At 40.1% G+C, this 23,725-nt stretch overlaps 1 protein-coding gene and 1 pseudogene across 1 annotated transcript in view; one reads left to right on the forward strand and one right to left on the reverse strand.

Annotated features, from left to right (window-relative positions):
• Nucleotides 1-8,592: 8,592 nt before the first annotated feature.
• CASR (calcium sensing receptor) overlaps nt 8,593-23,725 on the forward strand; it is a 71,012-nt gene continuing 55,879 nt past the window's right edge. The window contains exon 1 of the mRNA XM_085234848.1: nt 8,593-8,734. The gene's annotated coding sequence lies outside the window, so the exon portion shown is untranslated. The remainder of the gene's footprint in view (nt 8,735-23,725) is intronic.
• Nucleotides 9,374-11,671, reverse strand: LOC104913145 (protein FAM217B-like; annotated as a pseudogene).

Raw genomic sequence — 23,725 nt, forward strand, 5'->3', positions numbered from 1 at the left:
TCTCTGTTAAACATTCAGAATTATTTGTGCCATCATAATAGGTATATCTTAACCCTCATTTAAGGGGTTAACCCTTACACTATTTCAGTAGTGACCTACTTGTCAAATCAGATATCAAGCAGAGAAGTGGGTGGGGCTATGAAATCAGTAAGTTAAACTGATCAGTCACTAACAGAAAACGAAGTAAACAAAATCCTACCAACATTAGACCACGTCACAGTTGGTAAAATGCAAAATGGTTTTCAAATATCCAGCACTAATAATCTGTCTAATAAACCACTGCTTAACAGGAGAGAAACTTTGTGTTTGTACTCATTCTTGTAACTAGCTGAAACTAATTTCAACAACACTGAATATGGATATTAATTCAAATCAGTTGAATTCTATTTGCAAAATGAGGCAAAATTCAACTAAGTTGGTCTTTGAAGTAAAGAACTTTCCAAGAAGACAAATACTTCCTTAATTGAGACATTTTGTCATAGAAACTAACAAAATTGATGTAGAAAAAGACATCTGGTAGGATATATAGCTAAATGTGATAATATTCTTCACTTGCCTCTCAGATGTAAATATTGAGAGATAACTGAGTATTTAAAAAACACTCCTAAAATTCTGTGTTCTTGTATATAAAAACCTGAAGACTCACTCTGGCTAAGAAGTATATTCTAAGTGATGGCAAGGGCAGAGAATTATGTGACAAAATGTAGTTGCAATATCATAACAACATTCAAAATTATATTTAATGTTTTAACAAAGAAACAGACTGTACTTTCTTATGTACATTACAAATACTTTATCATCCCTTTAGTAGGTGTGGCACAAAGACAAGATTAATTATTTCTTTTCTTTAACGACCAGATTTATTCTGTAATGGCTGAACCATTTGCATGGCCATTTCACTGGAAAAGAGAGGTGGTTAATGAGAATTTCATTAAGATTGATGATAAAACAATACTGTAATAAAGACATAAATTCAGAGGGTGAGAAATTATAAAGACAGGAGAAAGAATTGCAAATGAGTATTTTGACCTCTTCTGTAATAGAGAATGTTGGGTTTGGAATAAAAGCTCTGTCTATCAAGTTTAAATAAATAAAATCAAGGATAAAAATAATAAAATGTAGATTTGAATTGAAAAGATTTTCATTGCAGGAGATTGTACTAGCAATTGTTGATAATTTTTCTGACAACAGTTCATCAACAATATTAATAAAACTTGCTTGATTTCAAGTTTGAATCAGTTTAAATTCAAATTCCAATAAATGCCGTATTTTTCTCCTTTTAGTTGTTTGTTGATAACCACAAGCAAATGGATATCTGTGGCTGTCCATTTCTGAATGTGAATTCCACAGATGGATGAATGAATCTATGAATGAATTCCATAGTGAATACATGTTCAAATGCCAATGTATGTGGATTTCTTATCTTTTTCAGTTACCTTCTGTTACACGTTACATGTTGAATATCCGAAAAGATCTGCATTACAGATCACAGTTCACTCTGACAGTTCTTCATCTGACTATCAATATTAGAGAACAACAGGAGACGTCAACCATTTTGTAGAAAGGTAGATATCTGTAATTTATATAGAAGAGTGCATTAGCATTCAACCTTTTCTACAGTAAAAACTTTCACTTAAAATAAATTGTAGGAAAAAGTAGCTATTAACCTTAATCATCATAAATAATTAACCATGATAGCAGCTGTATTTAATATCCATCTCCCAGTTAATGTTTATCCAGACAGATAATACTTAAACTGACGAAAACCAAACACAAAGCCCATATCACACCCAAGACAATCTATCAAACTCTGCTCAGACTTGCAATTATATAAAAAGAATTTACTTTTTTAAATAACCAGCATTTTAATTTTTTTTTTACTTGTGAGCTAATTAAGTTTCTACTATTCTTAGAAGGCTGTTTATTTTTCAGAGTGTAAATTTTCAGAAATACTACAGTTTTGGTGCAGATCCTATGTACAAAATTATGATGGAATAGAAATTACAAAAGAAGGAAGCTGGGAGAAGAATCCTGAAAAGTAAGCCTGTGTGACTGTGGTAGAGATCCAGCGAAAATACAGCACTTCAGAGACATGCTCTCTTAACAGAAGTGCAGCAGGAGATCAGGAAGATCAGAAATTAAGGGAAGATCAGGAGGCTTCTTCTCAGTAAATGAGCAATTAAGGTTCAATCTTGACTTTTAGAGTTTTGAATGCATACATATAGGTCCTCCAAAAGGAGTTCTACATAGGTCATTCCAAAAGTAATGTCTTCTTCTGTGGAAACTACAACAGAACAAAGAGCACAATAACTTTATTTGATAGAGCAAATTCTCAGCTATCAAACACTATTTTTTTTTACTTAGCTATGCATTTTCTCTGCTGCCATATCACCAACATCCACCTCTGAATTCATAGGCCAACATAATAAAATAAACTTTTGGAGCATTCCTCGTATATCGTAAATCATTGGCAGAACACAACACAAAGAACACTATATTCTTTAATTATCCAGCTGTAATTTCAAAATCTTCTAATTTCAGTATGGTTGCATGTTTGTTTTTAATCCTAACACACAACTATTCTGTGGGTTGTTAGTGCTGAAGGGATATTTGGAAGCCTCCTTTGAAGTTAGATGTGATAACTCTCCATCACAACACTACACTTTCGGTAATTACAGGCTAGCACAAACATTTTATGGACCTGTGGACTTACTGGTCACTATCACATCAGGGAGATGTGCTGCTCTTGTTCTTCAGTCTAAGGCAAATGACTGGGCAGTGCGTGCAAGTGTTTTCTGTTACTCTCCTGAACCAAACTTTGGAAATTTAAAGAAGAAATAAAGATGTGAATATAAGTGAAGACAGTGAAAGAATTAATATCTGAAGAAAAAAATAACAACAAAAGTTTGAGGAAATAAAGAGCATGTAGGAGGAACCTGGAAAGAAAAAGCAGGCAGCCAAAGCCCAGTAAATGTAGCCTTCAGATCAATGTACAAACATGGGAAAGCTTTGTCCTCAGTGGCCTGTCTTTTCACGCTAAGTGTCTCTTTTCATTTGTGAGCAAACAGAAATACTGTTCACTAGAGTGATTTCTAAATAGTTCTTAACAGGCTTTGGAGGTGAAATGTGGAAAACAAGTCCTCCCTCTCAGAATTTTTATTTTGAGTTGGAAGCATTCTGAGCAGATATCACTGCACCCGTTTGGCTACTTTGCATCTGGAAAGTTTTCTTTGCAATCATAAAATGTGGACATGAAACTGTTGTTTCATCCATGGCTAGCTCCTGAAGCACAAGATAACTGTCATGAAGGAAAGCAGCTAGCTCAATAAGCTGCTCTCAATAGGCCAAATGTCACCTATAGATTTAAAAAAATGCAAGCACTGAGTGATAAACAAAGCAGCTGCATCCATTATAAATCACATTTTTAATACAAAATTTGTTGCAGAAAAGTTACAGCAATATAAGATCTTCAGGAAAGTGTGCTTGGCTGGGATTAATAGAGTGGTAATGCTCTCTGTGTGCTTCTGCTTTGGTATTCAGCAAATACCTTGGAGTTTTTGTTTTCCTTTTTCATACTCCCCAGGGCAGGCTATTCCAAGGCTGCTCAACAAATAACTGCTCAAATGATATTGCTTAGGCTGCTTTTATCTGGCAGAATAGCCCTGCCCTGAAAAAGGAATATGAGAACAAAGAGCATGAAGAGGGAAAGAAGTAAAGATGAGAATAGACATCACTGATTATTTTCAGATCTGTGTAGAAGGAACACAGATATGCCCACTCCTCCAAGGAAGCAGAACATTTCAAAATGAGTTTGAAGGTGGTCCTGGAAAATGTACATACAGAGTAATTCAGCGTGGCAGCAGGGGAGATGGACTGGCTATGAACTTACTGGGTCTCTTCCATCTCCAATTTCTATGAAAACAGTCACCATTATTTAGAAATATGAAAAATATTTTAAAAATCACAGATACAAACTAAATAAAACATATTAAATAACAAATTCAGCCAACTTAATCATGACTTTTCAACTTTTTAAACCAAGACAGCAGGGAACAAGAAGGAACAGGCTTAAGATTTTTAGTCCTCTTTGTTTAAGGCTAATTCACATAGGACACACCTTCATGAGACTTGTTCAATAACATTTATGGAGCTGGGCTGGAGTTGTTGTTGGATTGTCCTCAGTCCACAGAGCTGCTGATTTTGTCCAGTTTTTATCTCACTCTAGCAGCTTTTAATTCACATTTTGCCTTGTTTATATTTCATTCCTAGCTGGACCAGTAGATTTCATTTTGGGTAGTGTACTACCAATCTAGTTCTTTCAGCATTTACTCATCAGGAGGAAACTGCACCAAATGCCAGTTCCTTTCTTCATTCCTATGCTGACCAAAACAACACCATCTATCCTCCAAGAGCCACGTGTTTGTAGATACACAGACTTCATCATCCTCAGCAGGAGAAGAAGCATTTTGACTTGAAAAACATAGAACTCCTTATTTGAGCACGTGGTGCATCCATAAAGTCTAGCTGCAGTGAGGGGGCTTGTGTTCCATGGGACAGCCACTAGACAGTGATACAGGCACACTGACACAGCCAAAGTATGTCAGTTTCACACTCCACTATTAGTCCCAGCCCCTTTCTAGCATTTTCTTCACAGCCTAACACTCAAACTTTCTCTGAATTCCAGTCAAATCTCAGCTTGCACATGTTCCTTCTGAGTATCCATAATTCATTCTCAACGGAAGGGCTTGAATAAATCCTTTTCTCCTATGAAAACCAAAGATGAGAAAGGTGGACAGATCCAGGAGCATGCCTTCCCTTTGGTGTTCTGCTTGTTCAACAGAAGACCCCAGTCTTCTGGGTTGTTGGTGTTCACAGTGCTATCTCCAAACTATCAGTTCAGCTTCTTCTATTAGCACTGAAGACAATACAAGAAGATGAGGCAGACATGGTCATTCTTCTTATCCGGTACTTCCCTGAACATGTATAAGAGAACAAAATAAACTATAGCCTGTTTTAGGCTTTCTATGTATAATACTCTTCAGCACACCAAGCCCTGGTCACAAGACTCAACCATGGATAGTGCGGCTCAAATTTGGACTTCAGCTTTTCAGGCAATTGGTTCAACACATTAAGCATCCATCTGACAAGTAACAGCTGCATCCTCTACAAGCTTTGCCAGAATGAAAATCAGACTTTCCAGCTAGCCCATCTGACTTTACACATTACCACATAGCATTCATAGCTCATTCACACCTACTGGAGGCCAGAAACATAAGAACAAAATACCTGCATGCAAAGAGCAACCCTCAGTATTCTGCCTTGTAAGCTGTCATCTGTCCTGTACACCACACGACCTCCCCACTCCCCATGTCTCTGTGGGTCTCCATCAACTCATGGCATCTGCACATTCCCTGCTCCGTCTATAAACATAAATCCACAGATAAGTCTAAGTGACTACAGATGCTGCTCCAAGCCATCTCCTCTAGCCATTCTTTACAGCAGCCGCTCACCTCTTTCCCAACCCACTTTGCCTCTGAGTTGCTAAAAAGCCCAGGCCTCTGATGACATACAATGGGAAATCTGACCAACCCTTCAATCAAACAAAATGAGGAGAGCAGCTACTTCTGAGTGTCTGAATTTCTGAATACTCTCCCTGTTCTGTGAGACACCCCTTCTTGTTCCCTGAAGGATATCCCGACACTACAGGTGTCTTTCCACTAAAAAGGACCTGCTACAAATTGACAAACTTGCTTGACAATACAACAACCTTTGGGAGCAAACCCCCAGGACCACAGTGCAATAGACGTGATCAAACCAACTGGAAACCAGGGAATTTTTCTCATGCCACCTCCGCTTTTCTCTTAGATCTGGTGTTCCAAATAAATCCTTCCTGGCTTTTCTTTGTTTGACTGCTTGTGGTATGTCCAGGAAAGACTCAAAGGTGTTTTTCACTTGTAGTTTTAAAGGAGCCAACAGCTGCTTGTTCTCTCTACTTCTGTTTATTCCTTTTCTCATCACTCTCAGGTGTTTTGAAGTAGAAGTGGCCCTCAGTATTTGTTGGTTTGCTTTTTTCACAGGTATTGAATCACTGAGTTATTAATGGTATTTAGTACTATGATGAGATGATAATCAACACAGAATTAAATAAGAAAAAGAATACACATGGATTTTGCCTGATACTGTTATGATAAGTAAGTGTATATTGCATACACAGCAAAGGCAGAGAGAAGCTGGAATATAGAAACTAGTTCTCAATGTCAAGTCACTACTGAGGCTGGCTTGGAAAGACTGGTAATGTCAAAAAGATTATTCACTGTCACGAGCACAAGACTTAAAACAGTAGTGTTTCCTGCGTCTAAGGAACTTATTCTTCCTTTTTGCCTCATCTAATTTCAGATTAAATTAAGCCATGTGGAGCAGAACAAAGGGCAGTATGGGTTTCAAAAGGTAGCATAAGTAACTGTTCCTCTGGAACTTCATGTGGTTCATTGCTTAGGCTATTTCTTTGCTGAGAGGGAGATGTGGACTCAAATCTTCTGAAACACTTTACCTTGTGTAGCTAAGCTCTAGGAAGCAATGAGTTATCCAGCAAGCCTATGCCAGCACCCTCTGGGCTTGTCTAGCTGCCTCTCCATTCTCATAGATGTAGTTTTTGCTCTGTTGCTACTATTGTAGGGAAAAAAGCAATCACTAAACAACAAAATGGTAGATAATGGGGAGCTGCAATCAAGTAATCAAAAAATAAAACCTTTAATGTTGCTTGCTATTTGATATAACCGTGTCTTAGATACCGGGCCACAGAAAATGCATAGCATAATTTCCACCATTGGCTAAGTGGGGTTGCTGCAGCAGAGAATACAGTATTTGGCAGATTTTGTGGATGAAGTTCAGAAAGGTACCACAATTATTCTGTGACATCTGGCCTGGATCCTTTCCCATTTTAAAGATTTTGTTTTCTTCCATCACTTCTGTCTCTGCCACATAACTAAATCTAGGCATTTACTCCCAGTAACCAACTCTTCTCCTCCAGGTTCTCCACAACCAGAGAACAGCCTTTAAAAAGCGTTGGTATTTTTGTATTCTGTGGTGTAGTCCTGGAAAGCAATGATTCCAAAAGTGTGGTGTACAAAGATATCTCCAATGTTTCTTAAAAGAGGAGATTATTTTGATTTAGGATTCAAAACAGTAATACTTTACACTGCTGCCTAGAACAGTGAAATCTGCCCGGGTCCACAGAAGAATACTGTTTAGTTTAACCTTAGTAGTGAATTCTCTGCATTTGTAAACTTTTCCTCAAGAACCTTCTCCAATTAAGCAAGATAAGAATTAAGGAAGATATTCATTCACCTTTACAATCTGTAAAAAATTACTTTAATCTGGAAGAGGTGGTCATTTTATTATAATTATCCAATTACACTGTAAGAGCTCATAAAAATAATGAACTATTTCTTTAAAAATATATATTGTTCTGCAGAAGAAATGGGAAAATAAGCACAATGGTTTATCAACATTAACTGCACCCCAATTCATGCAAAGCTGTTTGAATATCTAGGTGTTTTAAGAGCTTTGGTACCTCTGCAGTAATATACGGACCAGTCATTTACTAAAGCTGGGCCTTATAAGCCTCCTTCAGAAGTGAAGATCTCCTGTCACCTTTCTGGGGTAAGAAATACCATGTGCTCTCATCTTTACATTGAAACTTGAACAACATTATTATCCTGAAAAAAAAATTAAAGTTCTTGGAACACATCCAGACCAGTGGGCTTGGGCTGCAGAATGGCTCCAGAATGTGAATAAAGAGCTATGTGTGCCAAGATTTCCTACAAAAGCACTTAGATATAAGCTTCAGATGTAAGCTTGAGAGATGAGCTTCAGATGTAAACTGCATGAACATCCCAAAAGACAAAGTTGGTCTCAATCACTGTTGACCTTTGGATGTGAAAAGTAATGCAAAAGTGCTAGTAAATACTGATTCTTTATTTTCCTGCATTTCTTTTTCTTAAGATCCAAATAAATTGCCCGTTCGCGTGAACAAAGAACACGTGTGCGCACCACCACACAGCACGGCACAGGCAGAGCCGAGGATTGTCTACTTCGGAGCGACAGGTCTCGGGCACCTTCTGTACCGCATCAGGTTCAGGTTGCGGGGAACAACGCACAGCAGAAGGCTGGAAGGAGGTTTTCCGTGCAAAGTGGAAGACGACCCCATTTCCCTGGTGTGGAAAAAGGAGCGGGTGACGGTCTCCTTCCCCACAGCAGCGTCCCGACGCGTACTTCCGAACTCGGGGTACCCGCGGAGCACCAGGAGCCGTGCGGAGCAAGGACAGCAGCCGGCTGGTCGCTGCTCCTCTCGGCCCCGCCGCCAAACTCGGCGGAGCCGCGCTCAGGCGTCCGGCTCGCCGCTCGCTGTGCGCGGTGCCCGGTCTTGCACGATCGGCGCACTCCGTGCCGCGGAGCGGGGTGCTCCCGGGCGGATCCCCGCCGCCCGCCCCGCCTGCGCGGCCCGTGAGAGCGGGCCCGGGTGCCGGAGGCGGCGGGGAGGGCTGGGACGGGGCCCTGGCCAGGGGTTTCTCTTCCCCCGCACCTCCTCCCCTCTCGCCGCCGGTTCCCGTGAGGCTGCAAGTGCCGCCGCGGCAGCTGGGGGGCCGGCGGGGGATGGTGCCGCCGCCCTGCCCAGCGCCGGAGTAAGGGCAAGAGCTGGTGGCGGCAGGAGCAGCCCCGGCGGCTGGACGAGGTGAGCGCGGAGCGGGGCAGGAGGGTGCCGGGGAACAGCGGGGCAGCCGGGGCAGCCCGCCCTGCCTGGGGGCCGGGGGCGCGCGGGGAAGGGTCGGGACGCAGCTGCGGGGGCTGCAGGCGGCGGGGCTCCGCGTCCGGGCCGGGTTTGGCTTTGGGGTGCGGGGTGGGGGCGGCGGGGAGCGAGGGGCTTTCGAGCTGAGCTCAGCCGTGCCAGAGGCAGACGGAACTGCACAGAGGGACCCCAACGCCTCCCCTCCCCAAATTTGGGGCAGGGTGGCTTCCGATACATCTAGGATCAGGCGAAGAGAGAAGTTCCCATAGAGCTCAGAGGTGTTTTCTCTGGCTGAAGTTATCTAGAAATAATACTGAGGTGAAGAACAGCAATTCGTAACAAAACTGGAAAGAGCAACAGGTTGTTTTGCTGAAGTCACACGTGCTGGGAAAATGTCACCTCCAGTGGACCCGATAGAAATCAGCTTACAGCAATACCGATTTGTAGGGCTTGTTTGGGGACCACCTAACACTCCACAAAACAAATGTTACTGTACAGCTGAATAAATTTTCCTAAAACTAGCAAATCTTTCCCAAACATCTTCATTCTGACTTTTGCGGATACAGGATATGATCATGGAATCATAGGACCATGAATCAAGAACGTATTTTCTCAGGATCTTCCTATGAAGATTACATGACCCTTCTGCATTGGCCAAATGATTTCTAGCAGTCAAGAAACATCAACATTTACTAATCAACTCTTCACTTAAATTTCCGTGGTGTCTAATTTGTGCCATTTGTTTTTATTTTTCTCTCCCCTGCTGTTTTTTCATAAGGAACGTAATTGTTAGCATTGCCATTTTTCCTTGTGTTTGTACATGCTTATGTACATACGTTTTTAAGCCTTTGATGGGAGCAGCTGAACCATAAAATGCTGGCACTTGCTGGGGGGATCTGATATTACCAACACTTTCAATTTTAGAATTTTTCTCAGGTGGCTGCATATTGAGAAGCTGTTGCTTTGTAGTTGTTTTTTTTCAGTTCGTTTCTTACTTCAGCAGATTGTCTCTGAGAAGACATTGCATGTCCCATTCTCTCAGATAGTTTCAGGTGACCTGGATGTGAATAAAACTGTCAACTTTCTTCCCAGTATGGATTTACCCTGTGACCTGAATAGCATGTGAGGAGTTTTGTAACACTTTCCTGGGGAACCATTTGTTTGTTAGGCAAAGGGCTAAGCAATGCTTTGCCAGGGCTTTTTAGGGTGCGTATGGAGCTGGGAGCAGTCTGTAGTCTGGCTTTGGCTTCCTTAGCTATCTCATTCTGTACAGTCTGCATTTGCAGCCACACCAAACTGCAAAAGGCGATCACTGAATTTCTCAAGAAATCCAGTTGGCTTTGGTCAAAGTTCACATCTGCCTTCTACATTGACAAAGATGGACAGTTGCTTCAAAAGAGTTAAAAGGGGGCAGCAGGAAGTTTCGATAGTAATATTCTGACTCTTTAAAACCTGTATCAGGCACACGTTCCAAACAAACTGGATCAATTTCTTCAGCTTTGAGTATGAGCTCTGGTGGCATGCAGGGAGATGGAGGAATGGGAATCCTTTCTGAATCAGAGAGATCACTGGCCCTATCATCTTCAGCATCTTCTTTAACAATTTGTAACTGACTCAAAATCAAGAAACATTTCATTCACAGATGCTTCTTGCCATTTAGAGGAGCACAGACCAGCTTCAGCAACGTGTTCTTCGTGATTCTTTTCCAACCGTTCTTTTTTACTGCAATAAAAACGTTGCACTGGGACTTCTTTAACCCTACAGAAGCTACCTTGTGTGCTGCCTTTTGTAGCAGGAAGGATCTTGTGCAGTAAAGATTCATTTTGCCTTGTTTCTGGGAGACTCCTCTTTGACCCTTGTACTCTGGGCATTGATGTGCAAACACTCATGATCTGTTTTGACTGAGTACTGTCATCTGGTTGGTTTCCTCCCTTCTTAAAAACACTTGGTTGGTTATCATCTTGAGTGTCACAGGAAGTCTTCTTATTGGTAGTTGGTACATTTTTGCATAATGTACCAATTGCATAATGTGATTTCCAGGAGATTTCACATGAGAAACTGATTTCTTTACTCCTTTGGTGCTTGGGTGGCTTTTCCATTACTGTAATTTAACTTTCTTTTGTGGTTTTCATTTGATTTGTCTTTCCTTTTTCTGTGTCATTCAGTGCACGGAACAGAATGATCTTTAGAATTTCTTTGATATATGCAATTGTTTGAAGTGTTTCCATTTTTACTGATGTTTTTCCTACTATAAGTGCAGATCTCCTGCTCACTGTTAGATTCTGCCTTTCCAAAGTGTCTCTGTGTTCTTCCTGTGCAGTGCAGACGAGAATTACCCCTGCTGGGCAGCCCAGACTGAGCTCTGAGGAACAGGGGAGACAGCACCAGTAACCCTACTTCCCCCATCATGGCCACTCAGTCATAGCTGTACAGGAGGAGGGCTCTATGTCTACATCCTTCCCTGGTTTCCCCTTTGGGCCTTGGCTTCATCACAGGCAGCACTTTTTTGCCTCCTACTCGAGTTTCACCAACTCAAGTAGGTACACGTACAGAAGATGTGCTGGGAGAGGCAAGGTCAGGGGAATGTTAGTGAGGTGTTGCTAAGGCCAATTCCCAGGCAGGGTAGTGTCCCTGTGAGCGTTTATGTTAATAGTGGAAGTCAGAGCCCTTAACTCCTATTCTTGATGTAGGGTGGGGCTGGGCAGCTGTGGATTCCTTTCCCTTTCTGTCCTACCTTTCTTGCCTCACCACTCTGCAGAACTGAGCTCTCATTTCAACAAGAAATGCAAGTTCTAGCCTTGGAGACAGGATTCAGCTCCGTTCCCATTGAATTCACTGGGTTTTGGTCACTGACCTCAGTGTTATGATGTCGGATCCATGCATTTCTTCTGGCTGTGTGAGGAGAAAGAATATGATCAGAATGATTATTAAGAATATTTTTGCCAAGGTTTATTGAATAATGATGTGGGGATCTGATGGCTATTCACATGGAATATTTGGATTCACCTACGTATTTACCAGGATGATCCTAACTCTGTGCCTCTGTGTGTCCTATTTCATCATACCAAACTGTCTCAGCAATAATTGGTGAAATGGGTAGCATCCAGACAAAAAAATTGACGTTGTTCTCAAAACAGCAGCAGAACAATAATGATAGAGAAGGTTGTACAGTTAGTTCCCTTGCCAAACTTCAAGACTGAATGGAAGATCCCAGGTTTGATGTTTTTTCCACTATTCTCAAAAAGCAGTGCTTCCTTGATATTACATTAGCTTGTTAGAAATACCTTATGAAGTATATGAAAAAATATCAAGTGAGACAGTAGGAACTTGGCAGTAAGCTGCCATTGCATCTGCATCTGTTCGGGTGGTTGCAAACAACCTCTTCTGCATAAGTTGATAGGCTTTCTCAGTCACTTATTAACTGAAAGAGTGAGGAATGTGTTACCTACATTCATTTGTGCCAAGGATTGTAGGAGCATTACTGACACTCAGGTGGACTGAGAAGGCCACTGGCAGAGTGGTAGCTTTAGTATCGAAAACATTCTTTTGGGGTATTAGGGGTACTTCCACTTGACTGCAGGTTTTATTCAATTGAGAAAGTCAGGGCAGCTGAACTGCTCAGCTCACAGAACATGGGAGGTCACAGTCTCCTCATGCGTATGCAGAACACAAATGAGTGCAGTACAGTCCAGTGACTTCATTCTAAAGATGATTCCAGAATATGGTCTGGACTTGGATGCTGACCTTGGGCAAACCATTTCCTTTTAGTTTTCCTGTTTTGAAAGTGAAATTAAGGACAGCATTTCAAACAGTCTTACTGGACATGTCTCATTTAGAAAAAGTATTTTTAAAGCGCCCTGGAATTTCTATACCAAAACTGGGAAATTGTTTTAAAGCTTAATTGCTATATAGAAACATGAAAGCAAAGACATGAAGTTTCTTGTCCTTTTGCCCACCATTTTCAGTGGGTTTCAATTGACTGCAGTGGTGCATAGCATTAGGCAACCGCTTCTCTATTTTGCAATCTTACAATTAGATCCCATGTATCTGAACTGGCTTTACACATCTAAATCCAGTTTGGAACTGGAGGGAAAATCTCAACAGGTGGCACTTTCTAATCACCTGTATTTAGCCTGGGGGCATTGGCAGTGACATATTAGTCTACCCTGCACACAGTGTCTTGCACTACTTCTGAATAGTTCAGTGAACAACGTCCTGAGCACATGGGTAAATGTATGATATGGGACAGCATCTAGTAAGTGCCTGGGTTCTTATTTTTGCTTTTTGAAAAACGTGTGGTTGGGACAGGGGACAACTGTGAAATACTAGATATAGTTCTGCAATATTCTCCTATGCAGAGAGTTAGGACCGTTGTGCTGTGTCCTAACTCTGGAGGTGGGTTTGAACCATTGCTCTCCAAAACTTCTCAGAATGCAGGTGCTTGTGGTTATGGTAGCACTTTGCAAGCTAGCAACAACCATTCCAACACCCAATATTGGACTGGGAATGGGAATTTGTGGTGACAGCTATAAAGAGAAGAAAAAGAAGCCAGAATAAAAAAGGAAGAATGGGGAAAGAAAAAGAAATAGGAGCAAGAGTGGCAGCAATTCTAGCAAAAGAAACACTTTCCAGTGACCAGTTCTGAATGTGATATAAAAAATAACAACTGAAAGTTTTATTTTACTACACAGAGCCCAGATTCTTCCTTTGATCTCTGTACAAGCTTCCTTTTGGAATCTGTGGGAGATCAGTGGAAGGAGGGGACTGTGTAGTCTTGAACTTATTGTGCAGCCTGTGGACAGTCATGGAACAGAATTCGGTTTTCCCCATAGCTATGAGCCTACTAGGAAGGTATACTGATAGTCCTGAGATAGATGCTAAAAATCAATCTGCTAAGAAGCATCTCACCACCAAAACAGTAGATAAGTTATCTCAACACACTGCTCATTGCAGTTAAACTGTTGCCATCTGTTGAAATTAGCTCAATATCTCTGTTACTGTCTGCAGGAATTCCTTTATAAGCATGATTTGTATAATAGTGCACACAAATTGATAACTTCTGAGACTGTTCTGAGTAGTCAGCATCTGGAAACAGTTATTTCAGCTTAATACAGTAGTAGTGCATTAAATTGCCTGTAGTGAGTAATAATAAATTCTCTACAATGCTCCCTTAAATTATAGTATGTGTAAATTTTAGTATATTATTAATTCAGATTATTAATAAACATTGCTGATTATTCTTACTACTTGAAAATAGCAATATATGACAATTAAGAGATAGTTAATAGATGCATCAGCTGCATCTGAGCAATCAAAATATACAATTCATAGAACTTGACCATTGATTTCAATGTGTATCATGAACAATTGGAAAAAAAAAAATTTATTTCGAACAAAAGAAAAGAAACGATCACAGAATCACAGAATGGCTTGGTTGGAAGGGCCCTCAAGGATCATGAATCTCAAGTCCCCTGTCTCAGGCAGAGCTGACCACCTCCATATCTAATACTAGACCAGGCTGCCCAGGGCTCCTCCCAACCTGGCCTTGAACACCTCCAGGGACGGGGCATCCGCAACCTCTCTGGGCAGCCTGTTCCAGCACCTCACCACTTTCATAGTAAAGAACATTCTGACATCCAACCTAAATCTTCTCTCCTTCAGCTTAAAGCATTTCCCCTTGTCCTGCTGTTATCTACCCTTTCAAAGAGTTGACACCCCCTGTTCTACAGAAGGTTTGCTCTGACTTGAAGGAATCTGACACCTGACACTTCTGTTTTTTCGTTGTGTCATACTTAGGCATTTGATATTTTGAGTTAAAATCCTGGGAAATAAGGTGCTTTAGGTTCCTTTATATAAAACTTACAAGAAATATTAAAGAGCAACCCAAAGCAAAGTCTAGCATTAAACTATCACAGTAAATCACTCCTGCTGTAGGAAAGCTCTCTCTGCTTTTTGCCTTCAATCTGCAAGTCCCTCCAGCACCATAATGGTTCTCACAGCAGCATGCTGGGTTCTTCAAGCAGTGGGGCTGCTGACTTGTTGCTGTCATCATTAACTTGTCTTACGAGAGTATGTCAGAAACCAGAATACTTATCTTAATATGCTCTGCAAATAGGAAAGAGAACTCCTTCTCATAAAGTGCTGAAATAATCCCAGGCAGATTAGGAATAGGAGATGGAAGATGTTTCGTCTGTTAATTTCCTGTCATCATTTCCTCAAGGCAGACTAACAGCTGCAGTCCTTTTCTCCAAGTAGTACCACATAATGTGAGTTTTCTGCTTTCTGTTCTCTGTGATTTGTTTTCATTTTGTAGCACTGCTTGAAAAGGAGATATTCATTCCCTATTTCTGGTTTTCCATCCTTTGACTCACCAGTGCCCTGGCACCATTCATTAAGCATTTGTTTGTTCATGAGGTTGATTTGCTTGAGAACTGGCTGTGCTAAAAAGCACACAGAAGACAAACTGTTGGAGGCATTTCATGTCATGGAGATTTCTCCTTCAGCCCTATTGCTCCTAGTTCCTCTGGTATCAACTGGAAGCATCAGCAGGGGATAAAGACAGCAGCAACTGACTCAGGGAACGTGCAACAGATCTGTGCCTCTTATACTGAGTTTTAGTTCAGCAAACTCAGGAGATCTCGAGGAGCTGTGATCCATTGATTCATGGCTGTGATCCATTGAAGAAAATCTTCACAGAGGTACTGCAGAAAAAGATCTGTGGTGGTGATGGTGTTCACCAGTGAGGTTACAGATTAAGGATCAAGGTAGCAGATGTGTTGTTCACTCAGCCTTGCTTAAATTCATCTTAGAGATGACCTAGAGCTTGTTGACAGTTTCATCAGCACCCCTCCCTCTTCCCTTGAAGTTTCAGGATCCTTGAAAATACACAGTGTCATTTCAGGTGTGCAGCAGTCCACTGTCTAGCTCACAGCTGCTGTGCTCCAGAAGGGCAAGGATCTTCTGTAGGTCACCTGTGACATTTGCCAGCTGGTGCATGTCTCTCTGATGCTCTAACAGGACACTGTGTGGGCAGCTGTAAGTGTCTGAGTGAGTGAGTCTCTTAGCAGTTCATGCTCGTGGCAGGGATTGCCTTCTTATTCTCATTTTTTTCAAGGTAACCTGTTTAGCTGCATGCATTTTAAAATATTTTGAACATAATTGGTACTTTTTAGAAACTTCTGATTTGTTCACGTTTTACAACATTTTACATTTAGACTTTGAGGAGGAATTTGAGTAATCTATACCTAGTCTACATCAAGCAGTGGCCTCTACACCATGCACTATGGCAGCTGTTCAGATGTCATTATTTCTATACAAGGGATTTGAACGTATTTTGAATAGTGGAAGAAGATTCTTCTAGGAGACTTTGTATCTGAAAGACAGGAATGTGCTCAAAGGACAACTAATCTACATTTCATTTGGGTCCCACAAATGCTGTGTGTGTTTCTGCGTAGTCATAGAATCAAAGAATTATAGAATCATAGAATGGCCTGGGTTGAAAAGGACCACAATGATCATCTAGTTTCAACCCCCCTGCTGCAGGCAGGGTCACCAGCCACTAGACCAGGCTGCCCAGAGCCACATCCAGCCTGGCCTTGAATGCTTCCAGGGATGGGGCATCCACAACCTCTCTGGATAACCTGTTCCAGTGTGTCACCACCTTCTGTGTGAAAAACTTCCTCCTAATATCTAATATATTTTGCAAGCCTGGCATATTCCACAAATTATAGAATGTCAAACCCTGCTGACGAGTTTCCTCCATTTAGTAACCTTCAGTCTAGGAAGAAGCTGCAGATTTATAAATTGAACTGTAATCCTAAATCTTCTGCTGCCTGTATTTATGATTTCAGCCAACCTGCCTATAATCCTTATCTTACTGTAGGGAGACAACTATAATTCTTCTGTTTTATGAATCAGAGATTGAAGGAGCCAGATCCAGTTAGTGAATGATACGGTATAGAATTGGTTTCTAATCAACAGAAATAGTTTCCACCTGTTGCACCTCCACATCCTTTAAATACATTCTGTATGATACTCTGAGGTCTAAAGCATTGTAATAAGGACATAAACATTAATAGCAACAGTAGTGTGTTAATGTATGGACAAAGGCACAAATTCTTGATATTATTTGGATTTATGTCCTTAATAAATACATCACTATCAGATTATGCTTCTTTTACTTCCTAAGATAATATCAGGTTGAGTGATTGTACCAGCTAGCTAAGGTAAACTGCAGCTTCCATGTTTGCATGCGTAATATTTGCACATTTAATGGTCCCTGTTGAGTCATGTCCATTAGCACAGACATTTGCATACCTAAGCCCCTGGAAACAGCCATCGAGCAGAAAGCTCTGCTTAATCTTAAGGAGAAGCTTTTGCCCTCCCTCCTCCACAGGTAGATCAGAGATCATAATTTGGTTATATTGCCTGGGAGCTTCCAGGTGAGAGTTCTGAGCAGCCTCTCTGTGAAGTGGGCAGGAGGCACAGAGGCAGTGTGTTAGCTTGCAGAGATGCCTTGGGCCCCAGGGCTAGGCAGCACCTGAATGATACTTTGAGGTGTAAAAATTTCTATGCCTTAAGTGGGTAACAAAGATCTCAAGAAACTCTGAGCTTTAGTCCCTGACTTACTATCTGTGGTTCCTTCTTTCTTCTGGACTGTGTCTGCAACACTCAGTTATTTGTTTTGCTGTACTTTCACTGTGTTGAAGATTTGGTCCACAACCATTAGAGCTAGAAGTGTTCGGTTTTAATTGGAAATTGACTCAAATTAAACCATACAACTCCTGTTCAACGAAGGCATATTATTCTTGCTGAGCTTGTGCTCTGATGACTGATGTATCTGTAGCTCTGTGGCTGAAGTCTCCTACAGGCACTATCAGCATTCATTGCAAAGAGCCAGAATGAAGCAGAGTAAGTTCTGGGGGTTGTTTTGCTGTAGATACTGTTGTTGCTTTCATGCAGTTTAAGTTTTCAGCTGGGGCAAAGGAGTATTTTATGATGGAAGAGCAACACAGATTGGGCACAAAATACTCTGAATGGGAAGGAGTTCAATACAACAAATTATTGATACACACTGTTGAGTGTCATAGGTGAGCTATATGGGGAGAAGAGTTACAGTGATTCTCTTTGTTGGACAATTTCCATGCAGTGATAGAGCTAAAAGAACAAAATGAAGCAGTGGGATGGGAGTGGAGGTAGGCCCAGCACTGGCACTATCTGGTCTCTTACAGTTCTGCTCACAGGAAACGTGAAAAGAACTTTGCCCCTTTTGTGGCTGTGGGTGTGCACAGGGTCACTGAGGTAAAAGTAGGAATGGCAAGGTAGAGTGCTCCTCATCTGCTGTTTGTGTAAGGATGTCATGCTTTTCCTATTCAATATGCTGGCTTCTGATAAACTGCTCTTTCTTTGCATGTCAGCACCTTATTTGTAGGGATAGACTTATTGCTTGTTATTACTGTTAATGACTCTGAGGGATAACACTTAATTGCCATGATTCTAGGCGGGGGACATGAGATGGTGATGGCTGCATTTGATGATGTCACCCTTATCTTGGTGACAGTGCCTGGCAAATGTCATAAAAGATCTCCAGACAGAATTCAACCACAGTTTCAGTACTGACAAACCGCCCTCTGAATGACAACCCATTAAAATAAATTGCTAATAAAGATTATTATTGTGGAGAAGATTATTCCAATGCCACTACATCAAAGTAATTTAAAGATTTTATTCTGAAATTATTTATTTTTCCTGAAAGTTTTATGGTTTTTCCAAATCATCTTCCCTATAAGCAATACTATGATACCATTTATGTTTGCAATTTTTAAGTGAAATTTTATTCTTGGAAATGATTTGTAGTAGTCTCATTTTCTTCTTCAGTACATCTGTTGCCATATTTATCAAGGTCATAGCTGCAGTTGCCAAAGGCTAAATCTTGGGCACCGTGGTTTTATGATAACATTGCAAAACCATCAGAGCTGACGCAATGATGTGTATCCTCTCTTTTCATGTGCATTGCCAAGAGAATTACTGACTTTTAAGCAACAGTTGTGCCAACAAATGGAGGACATGGAAGAGCATAGGTGACACTGAGGGTACAATTTGTTCAGCTCTTTGTTGCTGTTAACTATTTGCAGACTGGAAAGTAAGTTTGGAATCATGACCATTAAAAACAGTAACATCTTGTAAATTATGAAATGAATATGCTTGCATACAACACATGTAGAATATTAAGATTTTGTTTTTATTAGCACTTTTTAAAACAACTCTACACTATACAGCCTTGCTTGAGAGCTCTGCTTGTAGTAAATCACAGCATGTTTAAATGGCTGGCTGAGCTGAGCAGGATTTGAACATACAATTCCAGACAGTACAAACAGCTAACAATGCAGATATTGTGTTTCATCCAAAGATCTAAAAGAGCTTTTAAAAATTTTTAATTACAGCATGATAGGTTTCCATTTTCCATCAAGGATTCTCAAAATATAAAAATACACAATCATCATTTTCAGATCTCTGTTTTGGGGTACTTACAGTCATATTATGCTTCATGTTATTGATCTAAATTTGGTTTTAATTCTAACTTGCATTCAAGTTTTAAAATGATCTAATTTCCAGGCCCAAAGATGAAAGGGAGAATTTTCCATGAGCATGTAAAACACTTAAAAGCTTAATTGTTTTGGGTTCTTTCCCACTGGTATTTTTGCTCTTAGATTTCTTTTGTGCTTAAAATAATTTGTCTCTACTTCAGCTTGTAGTTGTTAGCTAACGTGTCCCCATAGTACTTCAACCACTAGTGTGCCATCTTCTTCAGAAGCAGAGCAACTATTAGAGTTATTCTGGCAACACTACAGAAACAATAACTAGGAAGGAAAAAAAAGTCATAATTCTTGGTGAAGCATGTAGCATAGCAATGTCAGTGTGTAGCTAAAATACACATTTCCTCCTATATGAATTATTTTAAGCAAACAAGAGTTCATGTCATTCTGGGGAAAGGGATGATGAAATACACGCCTCTTAATTAAGGGAACACATAATACAGCTGGTGACGGGGTTAGATAACTCAAGGTTCCTTTTGTGGACCAACGGAAATTGAAGATGAGCATAGAGACCTAAGGGACCTATATGCTTTCCCTATATACTTTGCAGTTTAAATTTAAGTGCTGTCATGTTGGCTTCAGGCTGGATATTAGGAGAAATTTCTTTTCAGAAAGAGTGCTAATGTTTGTTGCAGCACATGGTCCCTTCTCTGTTAACTGTTTAACCTATGGCTTGGAACCGGTGCCAAGATTAATCTCTTTCTGCTATCTTTATGTTGTATTAGTACAGTAATAGTTTAAATTAAAATAATAATTATAAATAAAAATATACATATTTCCTCAGTCTTAAAAAATGACAACAGTATCAAATGACACGTCTAATCCCAACTCCAGTTACCTCTGTTTTTCCTGAGTGCCTGAAAAAAAGATTTTATGGTTCCTCTACAGACTATTAAATGCAATCCTATGATCTCTTCTTCCCAAAAAATTTGCATTCAGGATGCTTAGAGTGATACACATAAAATTATAACAGCTGCCCAGTATTTACGTTACCCTAGGAATGCTGTGTAAACAAGCATCACACGATAATGCAAATCTCTACCAATTGAAAAATCCGAAGGTCATTTTCACTCATTCTTACTGAAAGGAAAAGTAAAACGTGGTACAAACTTTAGCTTATGCTATGGAGCTGAGCTACTGTATTCTTCAGTTCAGTTCTTGATCAGGTGCCACAATACCACAGCTGGAGTTGTTTCACCTCATATTTTCAGAAGATCATTCTGGACCAGCTTGAAATTGAAGAAGAGCAGGATAAGCTCCTATCTTGGTTCTAAGATAGCGTAATCGTGGTGTAGTCACCAGATTAGTACCAAAACAACAAAAAAAAGTAAAACCAACAGCAGATTTTGAAATTTTCATTAGCTTTGCACAGATTTGATACTTGTTCAGAAAATCTTATCAGGAAAGAATAGCATTTGTAGTTCATTGTGTATTATTTACTATTCCACAAACTTAAAATATTATTAGATTAGAAAGTGGAAAGCATGTGCACGTCCTTTTAAGGTCAAATGGTATCAAGTGAGATAAATTCTCAAATGCTGTTTTTCTGAACATCTCTTCTGCACTCACAAAACAGTTTGAACTAGGCATGCTACCTTAACTTTATCTCTACCTATTTTGAGTATTTCCGGGATTATGAATACTCTAAAAACCCATTATTAAAAAATAAAAAATAAAATATTTTAAATGTCTGTACAATAATCAAATGAATGCATTAAATGGAAATTACCTTCAATAGATACTTCAGAGATCATAAAAACAGACACTACAAGACCTGAGTGACAGAGATAAAACTCTTCAAAAGTGGCTTCAGGTCAGGTTTTTCAAGTTCTTGGAAAATTTATACTCTTTGGTGAGCAAAGCAACACTTAAGTTTGTCTGGTTAACTACTCATCAAATATTTGACCCTGAATTATAGATTTCCTACAGAGCATATTAACCACCTGATAAAACATTTACCAAAAACAGGTAAATTGGAAGCTACTGAGATTATCATGGAAATAGATGGGAAGTAAAGGGACTGTGACACTCCTCTCTCCTAAAATTCAAGCCGTGTGCGCTTTTTGGATCAACCTCCTGGCTTCTGGCCCTGAGTATTTTTCTCACTCATCCCCTGAATTTCCCATTGCAACATCTTCTCTGTACTGGTAAATTGTTTCAGTCCTCTTGCTGTGTAACCTGACCCATGGCAGAGTATGTTTGAAGGTTCACACTTTGCAGGTAATGGTTGTGTTCTCTAGCTGAGTTTAAATGCCTGGCTTCTGGGACTTTAGCTGGGAACAGAACAGTGTGCCAGCTTGTCTAGGAATGCTCACAAACCAACCAATGGATTCTGTGTGAACAAGGAAAAGGGAAATTGGAGTTGTTTTCAATGATACTGATCTGAAGAGGAAATAAGGCTAGGTTTTGACAGAAAAAAAAGTGAAATTATTTAAATTGAATTATGGAAAGATATGAAATTTGTATTGGGAAAGGGTGTTTTGTCTTTTTTTGCAAATATATGGTACAGTTTAAGGTCAAAAAGGAAGATCCACTTCATGATGAAATAACGGTTGTCTATAGTTTGGGTGGCTCAGCAGGTATACAGGATGACCCAGTTCAAGCCTTTCAGCCAAGTCAGGGCCAAGCAGAAACTGTGCTGCAGACAAGTGCCACCTCTCCAATAGTCATGATTACCTGCAATGATTGATCTGTTTAAATTTATGTCAAATGCATTAATAGTAAAAAGTGTTTAAACAGAAACCTCTCTCAAGACCTGAACTTCTGAAGATGATGGACCTGTGTAACTGTACAGGCTTGACACCTGTATTCTTGCAAATGAGAGTTGGAATTTAGCCTGTTCTTTACAAATGTGTTGTTTTAAAACTGCATGTAATCAGTTGCATGTTTTTAGACGGCTTGCATCATGCAAACATTATCCAGCATGGCTATCTCCCAGAACACACAGCATAGCTGGTAGTCTTACTAACAAAGCCAAATTCAGAAACAGCAGATGGACAGGCAGGCAAAGACTCTCTGCTTCACTGCAGGCTTTACATGATTCTAAGTACACAAATGTATTAAACATTTGAATATAAATTATAGAATCAGAACCACAGAATGGCTTGGGTTGAAAGGCAAGTCAAAGGCCACCCAGTTCCAACCCCACTACCGTGGGCACCCTCTAGTTCAGGCTGCCCTCTAGTTGCCACCCTCTAGTTCAGGCTGCCCAGGGCTCCATCCAACCGGGCCTTGAGCATCTCCAGGGACTGGGTACCCACATCTTCTCTGGCAGCTTATTTAATGGCTAGACTCTCCATTCTTTCAGTGAAAAACTTTCCCCCTGACATATATATGTTTATAAACTCTAATTTTAGAAATATTAATCCCATAAATGTTTAAGTAAGAACTGTATGGTGTCTACTTGGTAGTTCTTGATAGAAGATACGGTGACAAACACAGTAAGGACAACTGAGTTAAATATGGCTTACCTTTGAAATAGGAAAAAGAACAATAGAACTTCTGTTTCTGGATTTCAGCAGATCTTTCCTAATTTTTTTGGCTCCAAATGCCTCTTCTGGATAGTCTTGAGACGTGCACAACTGTACGTTTGGGAACACTTGCCCATCTCCATCCTTAAACCTGACCAAACAGATAAAACAGTACACAGTGGATATATATATATAATATGTATAGTATATACACAGTGGATATATATATATAACCTAAGTACCAGAAAAATATTATCAACCCAAGAATATAGCAGGCTTACAAAAGCAATTCTTTTTAAAAAAGTATGATAATTATATCAATAAGAATATTAATTGTTAATGGTGAAACTAATTGTTAGAAATATGAAGTCCTTTTGCATCAGTACTTCAACAACTTAAAACTGTTGAAGGTGAGACTCGAGGTGGGAGATTGTTTATTCCGGCTCAGCATGTATCTTGTTCTGAAATAACCAGCAATGATTTCTGCTGGAGAAAAGATCCAGGCAAGTTATGTGGAGGTGTGATCTGTTTTTTTTCTGTGTCTCTATGTAAATCTTGGTGGTCTTACTGGGACTCTGATAATCAAAATTTCATGATTTTATAATATTGCTCTCTAATTAATCTCTCTCTGAGACTACGGGAATCTTTTCTATCTCTCCAGAAAACCCTTTGTGACATTTACTGTCCCTTGATACTGATGTTCCAGACAGAGCTATTAGCGCCGTGCCTCCAGACACAGAAATCAGATTTACAGGCTATTATTTAAAGTCTTCAGAGAGTTGAAGGGGTGGAGAGAATAGAACAGTATACTTCACCCAGTTTCACTTTTCAGAAATTAAATAAACATTTACAAAGAAAATCATGAAAGCTTT

This window comes from Meleagris gallopavo, chromosome 1 (genome assembly GCF_905368555.1).
Source record: "Meleagris gallopavo chromosome 1, MGAL_WU_HG_1.1, whole genome shotgun sequence".
Taxonomy (NCBI): Eukaryota; Metazoa; Chordata; class Aves; order Galliformes; family Phasianidae; genus Meleagris; species Meleagris gallopavo.